Here is a 15,201-nt window from a genome sequence, read left to right on the forward strand (position 1 = left end):
AACTTGTGCAGTCTGATAGGCTTTCAGAAGTCAGTGTTTCCTTAATCAAACAGATATTTTTTTTTCCATCCCCAAAGAAACTTCAGACGAGCAAACTCATATTACATTTGAAAGCGCCAGTCCTTCACAGCCTGCTGTGAGATCAGAATCTGGGGATGGGCAGAACCAGGACAGAATAAATTAAGAGTTTCTGCCTAAAAGTCACTGGGAAGGTGAAGTGAAGGTTGGAAGGAATTGCAAGCAAACAGTAAGCAAGTTAAGGGCTCCTTGTGGGCTCTTGGAGCAGAGATCAAATAGAAAGAGGCTGCAGAAACCGAACTTCTTTCATCCTTTCTAGCAGTATTTTAAGGCAACCATGAAACAGTGAGGAAATCCAGTAAACACTGCATCACTACATCATCCTGCTAGCACCAGTCCTATAGTCATAGAATCAACAAGGTTGGAGAAGACCTCAAAGATCATCAAGTCCAACCTGATGCCCATAGTCAGACAGAAAAGTTCTGTCTCCTCATTAGGTCCTCTCACCAGCACTGAGCTTGTATTTGAATCCATCAATGAGCAACAGTTTCACCAAAACAAGGAGTTTTAACCTGTAAAGCCCTAACAGAAATGTCCTCATCTGGAACATTGCAAAAGTTCATCTTTCCCCTTGGCTTCCCCCTTAAAAGTCCCCAAAGCATTTACCTCAGGCCCTCTGTTGTGTAGGAATGAGGCTCCTGATGGGATAACCTCTGCAAAATCTTCACTCCACCACCTTCACACCTCCTCCTCCTCACTCCTCCAGCCTAGCATGAAACAACCTGGCCAGGGACACCACTCAAAACATCTGAGATGAGGCTCTCAGCACACTCATGAGTAATTTGGAACTTGGCAGAAACTGCCAGGTTTTAAGCTGATTTGTACCTGGCTTTTGTCTGTCCACATTAGAGATTTGGATGAGAACAACGACCTGGATTTTGCTGTCAGGGAGTATAAACTCTGTGACTTTCACCAACTGTCTTGGGTTCAGCAAAGGCAGAAGGATTTGGGTGGGATACTAGAATACCTGGAGATCCCTCCTTAGTCACAGAGTTATGACTCTCATTAATTAATGGGCAGTTCTTGGAAGGCAGGGACAGAATACAGAATTAACCAGGTTGGAAAAGACCTTTGAGGTCACAGAATCATAGAATCAATAAGGTTGGAAAAGACCTCAAAGATGATCAAGTCCAACCTGTCACTCAACACCTCATGACTACTAAACCATGGCACCAAGTGCCACATCAAATCCTCTCTTGAACACCTCCAGGGATGGGGACTCCACCACCTCCCTGGGCAGCACATTCCAATAGCTAACAACTCTCTTTGGGAAGAACTTTCTCCTCACCTCCAGTCTAAACATCCCCTGGCACAGCTTGAGACTGTGTCCTCTTGTTCTGGTGCTGGTTGCCTGGGAGAAGAGACCAACCCCCACCTGGCTACAACTTCCTTTCAGGTAGCTGTAGAGAGCAATAAGGTCTCCCCTGAGCCTCCTCTTCTCCAGGCTGAACAACCCCAGCTCCCTCAGCCTCTCCTCACAGGGCTGTGCTCCAGACCTCTCCCCAGCCTGGTTGCACTTCTCTGGACACATTCAAGAGTCTCAATGTCCTTCTAAAATCACCAAGTCCAACCTATCACCCCGTCACACGATGGGCTTTTGGCACTGACTAACCCCAGCCAGCTACTTTTAATTGCATGAAAGTGGGGGGACAGGAGAAAAAGAGGCATGAGGAGAGGACACACAACCCCTTTGGCTGGAACGCGTGCGTGGAAACAAAGTGGTTAAGACCCAAATGATGAATTTTTCATGGATGATGATATCTGATAGCCCCCAAAAAACATGCAGAATGCTGAACTATGAAATGATCTAAATGTCTCCTCTTTTTTTTTTTCCTTCAGTATATTAAGATGTCAAAGCTGCTTGATAAATAATACATGTCCATTTGCATCCCCGTTCGGTGAGGCACACGACCGTGTGTATATCACTTTTGCACAGTGAGATTTGACTGGAATGACAAATTTACTCTCTCTTTTCTTTTTACATTTAGGGTGAAATAAATGGAGAGGACAGAGAAAGGTTAAGACATGAAGAGAAGCGCAGGCACCGTCGCCTCACACGGCTTTCGGCGGTAATGCTGTGAGTGATGCTGCTGTTAATCGCTAGCGCATCAACTCCCCTTGATAGACAACACTCAGCCCCTGCACCCATCCCGGTGCAAACAAAACCTGTTGAATACAGCTACGAGCAGCGCTTCCATCTCTTGTGCCCAGGTGGCCAGGAGGGCCAATGGCATCCTGGCCTGCATTAGGAATAGTGTGGCCAGCAGGAGCAGGGAAGTCATTGTGCCCCTGTGCTCTGCACCTTGAGTCCTGTGTCCAGTTCTGGGCCCCTCAGTTTAAGAAGGACATTGAAACACTTGAAGGTGTCCAGAGAAGGGCAACAAGGGAGAAGGGCTGGGGAGAGGCCTTGAATACAGCCCTATGAGGATAGGCTGAGGGAGCTGGGGTTGTTTAGCCTGGAGAAGAGGAGGCTCAGGGGTGACCTCATTGCCCTCTACAACTACCTGAAAGGTGGTTGTAGCCAGGAAGGGGTTGGTCTCTTCTCTCAGGCAACCAGGACCAGAACAAGAGGACACAGTCTCAAGCTGTGCCAGGGGAGGTTTAGACTCCAGGTGAGGAGAAAATTCTTCACCGAGTGAGTCATTCATCATTGGAATGTGCTGCCCAGGGAGGTGGTGGAGTCACCGTCCCTGGAGGCGTTCAAGAGGGGATTGGACGTGGCACTTGGTGCCATGGTCTAGTCATGGGGTCTGTGTTGATAGGTTGGACTCGATGATCCTCGAGGTCCTTTCCAACCTAAGTTATACTGTGATACTGTGATACTGTGCAGAGAAGCTGCACAGCCAGTCTGAGTCCTGGCTTAGCACTGTAGCCCAGTGTTATGGGTTGGATTAGATCTCCCTAGCAACTCTTTGGTTTTGGAATCACAGAATCAGGCAGGTTGGAAGAGACCTCCATGATCATCAAATCCAAGTGATCACCCAACCCTATCTAATCAACCAGACCATGGCACCAAGTGCCTCATCCAGGCTTTTCTTAAACACCTCCAGGGATGGTGACTCCACCACCTCCCTGGGCAGCACATTCCAATGGCCAATCTCTCTTTCTGTGAAGAACTTTCTGAAATCAAACCTAAACCTCTCCTGGCACAGCTTGAGACTGTGTCCTCTTGTTCTGTTGCTGCTTGCCTGGGAGAAGAGACCAACCCCCTCCTGGCTACAACCTCCCTTCAGGTAGTTGTAGACAGCAAGAAGGTCTCCCCTGAGCCTCCTCTTCTCTAGGCTAAACAACCCCAGCTCCCTCAGCCTGTTCTCATAAGGCTTGTGCTCCAGACCCCTCCCCAGCTTTGTTGCCCTTCTCTGGACACATTTGATCAACTCAACATCTTTCTTGAATTGAGGGGCCCAGAACTGGACATCTGCCCCAGAGAGCAAATCTCACCACACTCCTGTCCCCACATCAGTCTGAGTGGCTGATACCTTTCAGGAAGCCCAAACTGATACCTTCCAGGAAGCAGCACATCCCTGAAACCATTGATCTCTAGTGAGCTGGGCTCTAGTAGACCACAAGTGGCTTACATATCTCTGCTCTCCAAGAGTACATCTGCACTGGCCTCAGGCCAGCAAGGCACTTAAGTACATGCTTATATTAAGTACTTCAGAGTAATCAATTCCACAATTAAATGCTTTCCTAAATTAACACCAAAGCTCAGCACCTTGCAAAGCTTCTGCAGCAACCTGGGCACAGAGGGTGTGGGAATGAGAAGCAGAAAACGACTCTGACTCGCCCAGAGCTGTGTGCCCATTGCAATCTGACTTTACCCTTGGAAGGACACTGAAGTTCATTCATCTCAGAATCAGATATTCTGCTATTTTTACAGCCTAAAAAGACATGAAGCTAAAAAACTTCTAAGGGGGGTGTGAGGGAAACATATTAATAAATCAGAACCATCAAGTCATCATCTCCCCATTTCAAATCCCAAATAACCTGATTAATGCAGCTTTGAGACACAGAGGGTGTGGGATTGGGCAAGATGATCTTTCCAGGTCCCTTCCAGCCCCTGAAAGTCTGTGATTCCCTGATCCAAAATTCCACATTAATCAGTGAGATGATTAGCTTCAGTGACCTCTGGATCACGAATGCAAAGTCATAAATGCAATATAAATGCACAAGGAATCTGGGGGAAGCCAGGGGGGGAAAGCACAAACCTCCTCTTTCCAACTGTGATTGCCCAGTGCCTTTTCCAACCACATCCATCCTGCTGTTACTCAAATCCCTTTGGAGGATTTATTTTTGGAAGGTTCTGAACTGAGCTGTGAGCTTTGTCACCGGTAAGCAGCTGACTTGACAGCTCCACGAGGTGCAAAGTGAAAGGACAATGGAATCTAATAAATAAAAGGGAATGGAACACAGCTGTCATGAGAATAAATGCAATTTATACCAGGGTATTTATGACCCAAATATGCATCAGAGCATTGATTGACTCAAATAAATGCAGAATATGATGGCTGGGTGCTCTGTCACAAGGATCTGCCTGGTACAGGATCAATTCTGGCAATTACTCTTGCAGATGACAGCTGAGACTCCTGACCAACAGGCTGGGCTGGCAGGCTGGAGGTGAATGAAGCCAGAGCAAGTTAGCAGGTGGGATGGAAACCTGAGCTGCTCCAGACCAGAGGCTGAGGTGCTGCAACAACTAAACTCCACAAAGGAGAGATCTTGTCCAGTAGGTAAAAAACTGCCAGGACCTTCAGCTAGAGAGAAAGGCAGCAGAAGGAAGATTCATTTGTAGAGAAAGATGGCTGCAGCAAAAGACAGAGGGATGCACTCTACTAAAGGAACCTGGCCCTTGCACTAGCCTCTTCCTATCTCCTCTCTTCCACAGCATTTTCTGCTCCTTGCACTCACCCACTCCCCAGTTAATAACCAAGTGACAGCACAGCAGCTGCAGCTTTGGCTCAACCCAGTGCCACAAATCTTTTCTATTGGGAGAGTGCTGTGACAGAGGCTGGCATCTCCTTTGCCTCTTCCCAATCAACAGCTCTTCTTCCCATCTGCACTCAAAGCCACCTCAGAGTGTTACCAACTCTTGAAGAGCTGTAGAGAGAAACCCAGGGCAGAGTTAGAAATCAGTTGGGACTTGGGATGAGCTACTGCAAAGGCAGTGATGTGGTCTGGAGCAGCTGTGGGCAGGTATCACTGTGTCCCTCACCATTATGAATGGAATAGAATGGAATGGAATAGAATGGAATGGAATAGAACGGAATGGAATGGAACGGAATGGAATGGAACAGAATGGAATGGAACAGAATGGAATGGAACAGAATGGAATGGAATAGAATGGAATGGAATAGAATGGAATGGAATAGAATGGAATGGAATAGAATGGACCAAACCAAGTTGGAAGAGACCTTAAAGATCATCACGTCCAACCTATCATCCAACACCACCTAACTGACTAAACCATGGCACCAAGCACCCCATCAAGTCTCCTCCTAAACACCTCCAGTGATGGCAACTCCACCACCTCCCCAGGCAGCCCATTCCAATGGCAAATCTCTCTCTGTGAAGAATTTCTTCCTAACATCCAGTCTGAACCTCCCCTGGTGCAGCTTGAGACCAAACCCTGCCTGTCTACAACCTCCCTTCAGGTAGTTGTAGACAGCAAGAAGGTCTCCCCTGAGCCTCCTCTTCTCCAGGCTGAGCAACCCCAGCTCCCTCAGTCTCTCCTCACAGGGCTGTGCTCCAAACTCCTCCTCAGCTTTGTTGCCCTTCTCTGGACACCTTCCAGCAACTAAATATCTTTCCTAAACTGAGGAGCCCAGAACTGGACACAGGACTCAAGGTGTGGCCTGACCAGTGCTGTATACAGGGCAGAATGACCTCCCTGCTCCTGCTGGCCACGCTGGCCAGGAGGCCACTGGCCCTCTTGGCCACCTGGGCACACTGCTGGCTCATGTTCCACCTACTATCAACCAGTATTCCCAGATCCCTTTGTGCCTGGCCACTCTCCAGCCACTCTGCCCCAGTACAGCTAATATCTCTGGGTAGATGATCTCCAGCAGCGCCAGAAGCGGCTGAGCCCCAGCGCTGGGTGGAGATGAGATAGGTTTCTGCAGGAGCCAATTATCATGTGAGCAAAGGATGAATAAACAGACATGTGATGAATGCCATCCCAGGAGGGAGGTTCTTTTAAGTTCAGGTATTTCCAAAAGGAGATCCCAGTCGTCATTGCAGCTCCCTTTGCGGCTTGGCCGCCGAAATGCCGACTGTGGTGAGAACACAGGAAGAGGATAATTGCCCAAACAGGATGGCTTGGTGTCTATTTCTGCCTCTGAATGCCTGTCCCACCCTGTACAGGTGCACAAGCACTTTCACAGCCAGCACTGCCCAGCCTTTCCTGTGCAAAAATGTTCAGCACTAAGAAAAGAACAAAAAAAAGGGGGTAGGGTGTTATAAAAATCTTACACTTCCCTCCCTCTCCTCTCCTCTGCCTAAACAGCCACCAGGGAAGGAAAGCAGCCTCTCCTCCCCAGTCTCTGTTGCCTACTTCAGGTATTGTGGTTTCACTCATCTTTCAGGGATTATGGCCAGGGAGCTGCTCTCCAGCCCACACGTTCCCCTCTCAAGAGCTGTCTGTGTACCCATGGCAAAGCAAACCCCTAGGCAGTGGAAGCAAAGCAGATGAGGGGAGAGGGAGAAACTGCAGACAAAAAAAAGCTCCTACCTATTGTAACTGAAGTTCATTGCTCTTAGCTTTCTCCTCTTTGCCTCTAAACAAAAATTTGACAGCTTGACTCTGAAACTCCTTCTTGCAACAGCTCTGACCCCTTGATTCCAAAGACACTGTTGCCTCTGCATCACTTGTCTTTGCTCATGGGGACTGGCAAACCCTTTGTGTCTCAGAGAGGAGCTTCTCCTGCCAGCAGGTCATCCACACAGTGCAGCCAAGAAGGGAGAGAGGCACTGACAAAGGCACACACAGAGGCTTCATTCCTCCAGTTACTGGAAGGCTGAGAGGATCACAGGCACCTCCAAGGAAAGATCCCTTCTGTCAGTTTTTACTTCAAGCACACAGGGTTTAGTTTTGTTTTCCTTGTCAGGCATAATGCTGGAAAGGTTCAGGTAAAAACAGCTTGCTCTCTCAGTGCAGGGATGATCAAGAAGGACAAAAAAAACACCAACCCCAAACCAGTGGCTATCTTTGAGCCCTGAGTCAGCATGAAACCATATATACAGCTCTAATTGAGTGCTGACAATGTGTTTGGCTCTGTGGAAGGCAAACCCAGACAGCCTCTGCCTCAAGGGACTGGCAATCCACTTAGGCACAGCAAAGAACTATGTGCTGTGAGGTTGTTAATATTTTCCCAACAACAAATTTCCAAACAATGAGCACACCTAAACACGCAGCTCGCTCTGGATGGGGTAATTTATGGGTGTGAACAAGCCCAGTCCTGCTCTTTCTGCACGAGGCAATGCCCTGCTGGGACTTGGTTGAGCCTCTCCTACGTCAGGGACTACTTTAGGATGAGAGGAAAGGGCCTTGGGTTGCACCAGAGAAGGTTTAGGTTGGATGGTAGGAAAAAAAATCATTCCTGAAAGAGTGGAACAGGCTGCCCAGGGAGGTGGTGGAGTCACCATCTGTGAAGGCCTTCAAAAACCATGCAGACATGGCACTTTGGGACAGGGGTTAGTGGGCATGGTGGTGTTGGACTGACACTTGGACTTGGAGGTCTTTTCCAACCTTAATGATCCATGCATTTGGGTTGGGAACACACAAGTTTCTCAAGCTGCTTATGGGACCAGTTGCCATCTCCCCACAATGGTGAGGTGGCTCTGCCATGGCCCAGCCAACCCCTCTCTCTTTGTGCTTTGGCAAGGCTCTCTCTCTTCCTTTCTCTCTCTCTTCCTTTCTCTCTCTCTACTTATTCATTAATTTTCCTTAGAGCTTTGTGCTACAATGCCACCACTCAGCACACACATGCACAGCACTCTTAATCACAGTAGGGCTTGGAGCAATTTAGAAAGGAAGTTAAGCACTGTTCACTTCTACTTCGGGGCTAAGGAAATCAAGACACAGGAAAGTGACCTGCCCAGGATGAACTACAGAAGCCTTGAATCAATGCTGCTCTTCCAGCTTCAGCAGTGCCCTGTTTACAGGGCCATGTTATGCTAAAGGTATTTCTTAAGGTCTATAATCACAACCAAAAGCTATTTAACATGATATTGTTTTTCTCACAGCACCATGCAAGCCAAGCAAGGGCAAAGATCCTTTCATGCTACTTAACTATTGGACCTGAGAGATCAGGCACAACATGGTGCTGTGGCCAAAGTGATATCTGACCACAGGATGACCCTGGGAAATCCCAGGAAAGTGGTTTAAAACATTCATCCTTTGATGGATGTGAGTTCTTACATCACAATTGTCTTGTACAAAAGGTCACCCTTTAAATCCTTGTCACAAACTCTACTGTAGGTTAGCTATGATGTCACTCTCTGTGTGGACTTTGTTTCACTTCACTTCTAATTCAGCAGCCAACAGATGGATTGTGTTGCTGTGTTTTGCCAAGTGCAAAACACAAGATCAGTAAGTTCCAGGTTATCCTGCAGACCAGAAGTTTCTGACAAGGCTAAGGAGCTCTGAAACACACCACCAGTTCCCTGTGTCACACAAAGCTGTCATCAAACAGCATCAAACACAGGATTTGAGATACAACAGGACCAGACCACAACAGGACCAGGACAGGACCAGAACAGAACCAGGACCAGAACAGGACCAGGGCAGGACCAGAACAGAACCAGGGCAGGACCAGAACAGGACAGGACCAGAACAGGACCAGGGCAGGACCAGAACAGGACAGGACCAGAACAGAACCAGGACAGGACCAGAACAGAACCAGGACAGGACCAGGACAGAACCGGAACAGAACCAGAACAGAACCAGGACAGGACCAGAACAGAACAGGACCAGAACAGGACAGGACCAGAACAGGACAGGACCAGAACAGGACTGGACCAGAACAGGACTGGACCAGAACAGGACTGGACCAGAACAGAACCAGGGCAGGACCAGAACAGAACCAGGGCAGGACCAGAGCAGGACCAGGACAGGACAGAACCAGAACAGGACAGGACCAGAACAGGACCGGACCAGAACAGGACAGGACAGGACAGGACCAGAACAGGACAGGAACAGAACAGAATAGAATAGAACAGAATAGAACTAACCAGGTTGGAAAAGACCTTCAAGATCATCAAGCATTTAAACAAAGGCTTGAGGACACCCCCAATCTATTGGCCTGAAGTATACAAATGTTTGGTATGGATGCATCCTGCAATGCTTTCCCAGAGCACAGCACAGCACAGCACAAGATGAACTGGAGAATTTCATGAATGCTTCCCTCCTGTGTGCTTGTGTCCTCAGCAAATTAACGAGGAGAAAAGCAGTACTTTAAGAGGTGTGGACCTAATTACTCACACTGTTTGCATTCCCTAGCATCTCTCTGTCTGGCAGGACACTCTAGGTTGTGTTTCCCTCACTGCAGATGCCACTCATCAGTATTCAAGCTCCAATCTTGTCTGCTCCTTAAGGGAGCATGTTGCACCATGAGGTGCCAGTTTCCTCCTTAGAGCAAACTGCTAGAAAGCATAAACAACATGTTTAGGATGGGTAGATACACAGCCAGCTGACACACACATTTGCATTGAGAAGAAAGCTGCTGTACCATACCACTCCACTCCGTGTGCTGTGACAGGGTCAGAACCTGGTTACAAAAACACAGCACTGAAGACAGGCAAAGCCTGAACGCAGCTTTCTTGGCAAAGTCATGATTGACTCAACAACACACAAGATGCAGCCCTGGGAAGAGTTCAGTACTGATAATTCCACCCCTTTTCCTCACTGCAGAAGCTGAGAGTCTTCCAAGACTCAGCCTTTACATTCCCAGCAAAGGATATCCTGAAGCTTTGCTTTGTTCATCTTCGCCAACGAGAACAATATTTTCAGTGGGAATTGCTGGGAAATCCACTCCTTGGAAACAGAAGATCAGGTAAGAATAGCCAGAAAAAAAACCAGTTCCATGACACATTAGTGCCACCTGAGCTTTGAGAGCAACTGTGTGGGGCAAAGAACAACCACTGTGGTCAAATAGAAGTAACTGCTGTCAAAAATGCCATCCATACATCTAGCTATATATTTATCTCAGTGCATCATTGATCCATACAGTGGTATGTGGTGTTACAGATGTCAGAGACATTTCACTCCATGTATTGCTTCACACACATGGAGAAATATTCCTTTTCAGTCCCAAATGCCAAGAGAATAGCTACCAGAAATAGCTCTAATAAAAGTAGAGAGGCTAAAAAGGGAAACAACCCTTACACATGAGTGCTCTTGCCCACAGACTGGCAAAGACTAGAGTCCAAAGGCCATGTCAGCTCCTTGCATGAGTAGGCTCGCAGTCAAAATCATTCAAATGCAAATTAAGCCATGAAATACTCAACTCAACGAATCCATCTGCAAGCACTGCTGCTTGGCCAGTAGTGGAAGCAAAACCATGGCTCTAAGACTTGAGCTACGGTCATTTTGGTCTTCTAAAGAGCCCATTTTAAAGGCTGTTCAGAGGACATTAGGGTAATTTGATCACCACCAGGGAGAGGTGACTATAACCAGAGAGCTGTTAGCTGCTGACTCAAGCACTTCTACAGCCTGCAACCAGCAGTGGTACTGCTCATAACTAGAAGGCAGAGAGAGACCCAGAAGTCATGAGGTAAAATGCACTGCTGGGAGCACAAACCCTTCCTTAACACACACTGCTCCCATATAAACTTAAAGGAAACGTCTCCAGCCTCCTTTCCATACAACTAATCAGAGTATCTCTAGGTCCTCACTCCTGTGGTCAACAGCACACCAACAATCCCTAAAGAGTAGCAACAATGCTCCTCTCACTTAAGCCTCACAAACACCACTATAAAGCTTCAAAGTTTGAAATCAATCTTGATGTCCTGGTTGAGGCAATCAGCAAGGGAAAGACAAGGGGAGAATAGACTAGACTAGACTAGACTGGACTAGAATAGAATAGACCAGGTTGGAAAATACCTTTGAGGTAGAGTAGAGTAGAGTAGAGTAGAGGAGAGGAGAGGAGAGTAGAGGAGAGGAGAGGAGAGGAGAGGAGAGTAGAGTAGACCAGACCAGGTTGGAAGAGACCTTCGAGATCATCAAGTCCAACCTATCACCCAACACCATCTAATCAATTAAACCATGGCACCAAGCACCCCATCCAGTCTCTTCCTAAACACCTCCAGTGATGGTGACTCCACCACCTCCCTGGGCACCACATTCCAATGGCCAATCTCTCTTTCTATGAAGAACTTCTTCCTAACATCCAGCCTAAACCTCTCCTGGTGCAGCTTGAGACTGTGTCCTCTTGTTCTGGTGCTGGTTGCCTGGGAGAAGAGACCAAGCCCCACCTGGCTACAACCTCCCTTCAGGTAGTTGTAGAGAGCAAGAAGGTCTCCCCTGAGCCTCCTCTTCTCCAGGCTAAGCAACCTCAGCTCCCTCAGCCTCTCCTCATAGGGCTTGTGTAATTTAAAGGCCACATTCTAAACCAGCTCTCACATTTGTCACTTCTTAAAAGAATCACTTCCCAGCATTAAGCCAACTGAAGCTGCCCCTAAAGCTTCAGCTGTTCCTATCTTGCTTATCACTAAAGCAATTAAGATGGTTAGTCAGAGTGACTATTGCACAAGCATTTACCACCTCTACTGAGGTGCAATCCTGCCATGCTACATTTCAATTCTTTTCCCCTCAGTGGACAGAGGAAAAGCATTTTACTGAGCTCTTCAGTCTCCCTGGATGTCCAGCCAATTGACTTGGAGCAGGAGCTAACTGGCTACGAGATTGAATTTCCAGCAGCTGTACACAGACAACATGATTTAGAAAGAAAAGAGGCAAAACCCAAACCCACCTTCTGCTTTACACTTTGGGAATTACAGTGATTGCATTACCATTGTTTTAAAGGGATTTGGGCAACCTGAACATCAATTAAAGCAGTTACTGTGTTCCTGGAGATGTGCTCCACACTGCAATGCTGCAGGCAGCAATCCAAAGGAGCGGTTCCAGCGTACACCTTACAGTTCATTGCTTTCCCTTGTGCCTCGACTGGAGCTTGCCTGATCCTGCAGTGAGCTGATTCTAGGAGGCCAGCAGATAGCCCAGCCCTGATGAGTATCTTTTGCAATGAAACAAATACTGTATCTGCCAGCAGAATGCCTTCTGTGGTTTTGCTAGGGGATTACAATTTACACAGGGGCACATGTGAGGAGGAGCAGACACCACCTCTCCCCACCAATTAACAAAATCACATCATCACATCTAGGTCAGACCCACCATCTGGTTCATTACAGGGTGGCCAAAAAAGAAGGGGCAGGGATGGGAGGCCGTGGGAGAGTCTGCTTTCCATGGCAGTGCCACACAACAGGCATGCAAACTATTGCCTAGGACAGCTCTAGATTCCTGACAGAGAATCACAGAATCAACAAGATTGGAAGAGACCTCAAAGATCATCAAGTCCAACCTGGCACCACAGACCCCATGACTAAACCATGGCACCAAGTGCCACATCCAATACCCTCTTGAACACCTCCAGGGATAGTGACTCCACCACCTCCCTGGGCAGCACATTTCAACAGCTAACAACTCTCTCAGTGAAGAACTTCCTCCTCACCTCCAGCCTAAACTTCCCCTGGTGCAGCTTGAGACTGTGTCCTCTTGTTCTGGTGCTGGTTGCCTGAGAGAAGAGACCAACTCCCTCCTGGCTACAACCACCTTTCAGGTAGTTGTAGAGAGCAAGAAGGTCTCCCCTGAGCCTCCTCTTCTCCAGGCTAAACAATCCCAGCTCCCTCACAGCACTTGTCTGTCAGGGCTTAAACTTGGCTTTAGCATTTCCTGCTGTTGGGAAAGGAAGAATTAAACATTCAAGGCAACTTTGGCTTTATAACCACTTCCACTTGGAGCTGGGTTTTCTGCAGAGTGCTTTTAGTGTTGTTTGATTTAGACCCCTGACCAAAGCTGATGAAAGGAACCCCACTTGATTCAGCAGGCATTGAAGCTGAGTTTTCTGTTTAGATAGAACTGCTTAAAAATCCCCAGTAGCAGCAGAGATCAGAACCTCTTTACCAGTAAACAAGTTGTAGTGCTTGTAAGTTTACTACATCCCTGTGATAGAAAAGGTTATTCCTGGAAAAAAAGGACAGAGAGCATCAAAAAGAACTGTCAAAAGGATAGAACAGGTCCTTTTTACAGTAAAACATCAAACATACAGGAAAAGGAACAAGTGATGTGGGATGCAGAAGAGATCTTTCACCATGAGTAGCATGGAAAAGGGGAGAACTGTATCGCACCCTCTCTTCCAAACTGGTTAATTCTATTCGAAAGCAGCTTTGTCCCTGCACATGCACTCAAGCATTAAACAATGAAGCACTGAGTCAAGTTAAGAGAAGCTCTGTCCCTTTGCAGTTTCTCCTCCATTTGATGTAACCAGCTCTGGCTGTTAGAGAGCTGTGCCAGTTAGCACAGCGGAGCGAAAGAGGACATCACCCTTCCTGGGTGCAGCCTCAGTGCACCCACAGTTCATGGCATGGGTCGGTTTGCCACTGCCCAATCAGCTGCAGGGAAACCTCATTAACTTGGCTAGCCAATTAGGATGGATTTGTATCCAGTCTGGTCGATCCTGCATTAGATATGAGATCCCAGAGGTGCAGAGACTGCTCAATAGCTTTGCAGTGCTGCAGCTCCATGAGTGACACTGCTACAAGACTGGGTTTGCCTAGCCAGGACTGAAGAACTCCTAACCCAATCTTAGCTGCTGGTACAGGGACAGCCATCACTCCTAGCACTCGTGGAAGGCTGCAGCTGAACAAACACTTTTGCTTTCCCCTTTCTGAGCAGTTTTTCAGGGTGTTCTGCATTTGCCATCCATCTGAGAGCTTCAGTCACAAGTCCCCAGCAGGGAGGAAAGCTGCTCCCACGTCCCAGGAGGATGAAGCACCCAGGGCTAGAAAAAGGTGTCTTGAGAAATGCATTTAAACAACCACAAACCCAAAGAAGCTTCATTTTATTCTATTTTATTCTATTTCATCCTATTTTATTCTATTCCATCCTATTTTATTCTATTCCTCTACTTGAGATCTTTCTTTTTCCACTGCAATTATAACACCAGGCACACACCACACCTGCATTCACAGAAGCCTTTGGAAACAAAGGTGAGATCTTCTGAAAGAAGTGGTCAGACTTGCCCTTGTGTCAGTACTGGAGCTTGGGTGGCCATCTGGAGAGCAAAAATCAGGGGACTGCAATCTTTTCTGGCAGGATCCCAGCTCCATGGCAAAGCAGTGTAAAGGGTGGCCAGGCACAGGGCCTTAAGGCAGGAACAGTTTGGTGCACCTCTGCCTCCAAACCCTTCTCAACCATAGTGTGCACTTGAACAGGCCAAGAAATGACAGCCTAAAGCTGATAATGCAGAGTAATCCAAATCCCTTGATCCTTGAAATCTGCATTGAGTACCATGAATTAGCTTTAACTAGCTATAAAATACTTTAAATCTGTTATTCTCTTAGTAGAATGATGCAGCATTTGTATCTGGTGTAAAGTGAACCAATGTTCCTTGTTTCCAATCTGAGATAGGGGAGGAAGACTGTTTTCATCCTAAGATGAGGTTTATCATCCTTCTTTACAACCTCACCACTAATCCTGCAGCCTAACTCAGCTAACGTTTTCACTGCAAACAATGAACTGTCTCAAAGAGAAATCAATCTCAAAAGCCACTTCCTGCAGCAAGAGGGAACAGGAGAGAGAACTTTGAAAGCAGAGGGTATTGCTAATAAATAATTTGCCACAAGGAATTTACCAATAGCAGCAGCTTCCTAAGGAACACACCACAACAGGGAGTGCTTCCCTTTCTCTTTAGAGTGGAACCAAGAGCTTCTCATGGCATTGTACTCACAGAAGCTTGCTAAAAGAAATGTTCACCTGACATATTCTTATCCTAGAGCTTTACACAGAACCACAGAATGTTAGGGGTTGGAAGGGACCTTGAAAAATCATCCAGTCCACCCCCGCTGCCA

General features: G+C 47.3%; 1 protein-coding gene across 2 annotated transcripts in view; it reads right to left on the reverse strand.

The window, feature by feature from the left end:
- Positions 1-15,201, reverse strand: part of SPNS2 (SPNS lysolipid transporter 2, sphingosine-1-phosphate) — a 182,422-nt gene that overhangs the window by 102,202 nt on the left and 65,019 nt on the right. The gene's annotated exons all lie outside the window — the stretch shown is intronic.

This window comes from Melanerpes formicivorus, unplaced genomic scaffold, assembly GCF_026170545.1.
Source record: "Melanerpes formicivorus ecotype bairdi unplaced genomic scaffold, bMelFor1.0.p_v2 SCAF_29, whole genome shotgun sequence".
Taxonomy (NCBI): domain Eukaryota; kingdom Metazoa; phylum Chordata; class Aves; order Piciformes; family Picidae; genus Melanerpes; species Melanerpes formicivorus.